Source organism: Callorhinus ursinus, unplaced genomic scaffold (assembly GCF_003265705.2).
Source record: "Callorhinus ursinus isolate GAN/ISIS: 27379988/994484 unplaced genomic scaffold, GSC_fseal_2.0 scaffold63, whole genome shotgun sequence".
NCBI lineage: Eukaryota > Metazoa > Chordata > Mammalia > Carnivora > Otariidae > Callorhinus > Callorhinus ursinus.
Window position 1 is genome coordinate 802066 of NW_027397125.1, and position 4034 is coordinate 806099.

The following is a 4034-nucleotide window of genomic DNA, read 5'->3' on the forward strand; positions in this document are numbered from 1 at the left end:
GGTCCCTCCCCTTTTACGGAGATGCCTGGGAGGTAGAGTAGTAAATTCCTTGTCTAGAGAGCCCTGATCTCACCTCCTAAAATATAGCAAAATGGGCTTTGATATTGAGAACACTTTTGGGGCGGGGGACAAGGCTGTTGGGGGTTTACAAGATGTTCCTGTAATCTTACCATACCGAGGGAGTCCAGGTATCTCAGAATTGGCCTCATCGGCCTTACTAGTTTTATTCTTTTTTTTTTTAAGATTTTATTTATTTATTTATTTGAGAGAGAGAGAGAGAGAGAGCATGAGAGGGGGAAGGGTCAGAGGGAGAAGCAGGCTCCCCGCTGAGCAGGGAGCCCGATGCGGGACTCGATCCCAGGAGTCCAGGACCATGACCTGAGCTGAAGGCAGTCGCTTAACCAACTGAGCCACCCAGGCGCCCCTTACTAGTTTTATTCTTGTCTTTCATGATAATAAAGCCAACTGACAACCTGAGAATACTGATCCCGGGTTACTCCTTCCTTCGGCTCACCCCAAACCCTAACTCCCACACTGTGACCCTTTTCTCAAAGTGGTGCCTGGGGCCCTGACCAGCCTGCTGGGCTCTCCCTCTCTTTAGTCCTAAAGGAAGTTTGTTTTTCACCTTCTAGCTCCCCTGTGTGCTTATTTCCGTGTGGTAGCTGAACTGGCCCTTCTTCTGGCTTGTTCCAGGCTTAGCCACTTTCTCCCACCCGTACAACTGTATTCTCTTTCTCCAAGGTTCTTCCCCTCATTCCCCATATTGTGCAGCTTACCCATTTCCTTTGCTCAGAATAGCTGAGGTTTTCATGCAATTCCTGCTAATCTCCCAGGGTTAAAAAGACAAAGGAACAAAATATCCAGGAGGTATGGGGGAGAGGAGTCGGAGAGGGGTAAAGAGGACAGTGCGAATTCAGGACAAGGTCCAGGGGGCTTGTCCTCAGAGTAGGGCCAGTTCAGCCTTCCAGTTCTTTGGAGAAATTAAAAAGGATGACAAACTAGAAAAACAGAATGGATTACACTCTGAAATAGCTTTGTTTAACCTTATTTGATAATATCAGGATGACAAACTAGAAAAACAGAATGGATTACACTCTGAAATAGCTTTGTTTAACCTTATTTAATAATATATTTGTGATTTAAAAATGATACAAGTTAGCAAAAGAAAAACATCTCAGAAAATTTAGCTATAAAAACTTAACTAAATAAATTTGAAATGCACAGAATTATATTTTACAGTGAAACCCAAGGGAATGCACGTGAAGTGTTGTATTTTAATCAGTTTTGACCATTATCTCTGGTTCAAACAGGGCGGCTTACAAGGATGGTCATCGAAATTACTACTTTGGCCAGAGCTGTGTGTCCCTCTAAAGAAAGGAAGATGAAAGTCATTCTTCTTTCAGAATGATTTTGAGACCCAGGACAGAAACTCCTGAGAGAATGTATCACCCAGCACCCAGCCCCAGGAATCCAATCCGTGTAGGCTCCAGGAAATGAATGAAAAGATTTGTAGCAAAGAGTATCAACGCTCAAGCCACAACTCAATAAGAATTAGGTATAGATAATCAGGGATTTCATGGAATTTTATATTTCCCTTTGTAATCACTCGGGTCTAGATTGCTATAATTGCTGACAGTTCCGTTATCATTTTCTAGAATAATAACTTTCTCTAAAAGGCACATCCTATAGCAGGCACTTGTAATAGAAACTGTTCTTCATATATATATTTTTTCATCGCATATACCTATTGCCGTTTTATTGGTTCTGGCTACATATTCTACATATTCTAATTAGTTAAAAAATAACATGTTAAACTTAACTAGTTAATTTGAAAATGATGGTTTATGATAATTGAATATAATCAGATAGGTTTTTTTTTTGGCTAAAACTGAAATAATATATAACCTGGGAAATGTCCCTAAAAGTGAACATTTCTTCAGTTTGTTATTCTGTTGAAAAGACTAATATTTTTTCTTTTTTTTTTTTTTTTTTTTTTAGATTTTATTTATTTATTTGAGAGAGAGAGAATGAGAGATGGAGAGCACGAGAGGGAAGAGGGTCAGAGGGAGAAGCAGACTCCCTGCCTAGCAGGGAGCCCGATGCGGGTCTCGATCCCGGGACTCCAGGATCATGGCCTGAGCCGAAGGCAGTTGCTTAACCAACTGAGCCACCCAGGCGCCCCCAAGACTAATATTTTTTAAAGATTTTGTTTATTTATTTGAGAGAGAGAGAGAGAGTGCGCGTGCAAGCATGAGTTGGGGGAGGAGCAAATGGAGAGGGAGAGGAAGAGGGACAGAATCTCCAGCAGACTGCATGCTGAGCGCAGAGCCTGATTTGGGATCAATCCCATGACCCCGAGATCACAACCCAGAGATCACAACTGGAGCCAAATCCAAGAGTCGACCACCCAGGAGCCCCTAAAAAGATTAACTTAAAAAAAAATGAGGGGCGCCTGGGTGGCTCAGTTGGTTAAGCGACTGCCTTCGGCTCAGGTCATGATCCTGGAGTCCCGGGATCGAGTCCCACATCGGGCTCCCTGCTCAGCGGGGAGTCTGCTTCTCCCTCTGACCCTCCTCCCTCTCGTGCTCTCTATCTCTCATTCGCTCTCTCTCAAATAAATAAATAAAATCTTAAAAAAAAAATGAAACTTAGATCATGTCCAAGTAACACAAGAGTTTTAACTATATTGTCTATTCTAGTCTAAATTTTCATTCCTTTTCATGTGGAATCATGTGGGCAATGATAAAATTGAGATAAGAATGATGACTTATGTGAGAGGCTGAAGGCTGCTAGCCAGAGTGTTCTGTAGTGACCCATTCCTCCTGGGGGACCAGAAGCTGAGATCTGAGATAGTGGACAGATGTCACAAGTGTTGATTGTTCACTGGGTCACACCAAACCCACATCCATTCTGTCAATTTGGGCATTTCACCATTAGAATTCTCCACCAGCTGTTTTGCTTTACAAGTATTAACCAGAAATGTCATTTTGACACTGTATCTTAGAAATGCAATTTAAATAAATTAATTTTGTTCATGATTCCTATATCTGACAAAAGATTTGATGGAAAAGATAAAGTGAACATTTACTTGGCATATTCCAGTTACTTTTCTTTTTTTTTAAGTAAGCTCCATGCTGGGCATGGAGTCCAACATGAGACTTGAAATCACAACCCCGAGATGAAATCCTGAGCTTGAGATCAAGAGTCAGAAGCTACACTAAATGGACCACCGAGGCTCCCTTATTTCTAGGTACTTTTCTTTTTTTTTTTTAAATTTTCTTATTGTTATGTTAATCACCATATATTACATCATTAGTTTTTGGTGCAGTGTTCCATGATTCATTGTTTGTTCATAACACCCAGTGCTCCATGCAGAACGTGCCCTCCTCAATACCCATCACCAGGCTAACCCATCCCCCTCCCCCCCTCCCCTCTAGAACCCTCAGTTTGTTTTTCAGAGTCCATCATCTCTCATGGTTCGTCTCCCCTCTGACATACTCCCCTTTTCTTCCTCTCCTGTTATCTTCTTCTTTTTCTTTTTTCTTAAAATATGTTGCGTTATTTGTTTCAGAAGTACAGATCTGTGATTCAACAGTCTTGCACAATTCACAGCGCTCACCGTAGCACATACCCTCCCCAATGTCTATCACCCAGCCACCCCATCCCTCCCACCCCCAACCACTCCAGTAACACTCAGTTTGTTTCCTGAGATTAAGAATTCCTCATATCAGTGAGGTCATGTGATACATGTCTTTCTCTGATTGACTTATTTCACTCAGCATAACACCCTCCAGTTCCATCCACGTCGTTGCAAATGGCAAGATCTCATTCCTTTTGATGGCTGCATAATATTCCATTGTGTATATATACCACATCTTCTTTATCCATTCATCTGTCGATGGGCATCTTGGCTCTTTCCACAGTTTGGCTATTGTGGACATTGCTGCTATAAACATTGGGGTACACGTACCCCTTCGGGTCCCTACATTTGTATCTTTGTGGTAAATACCCAGTAGTGCAATTGCTGGATCGAA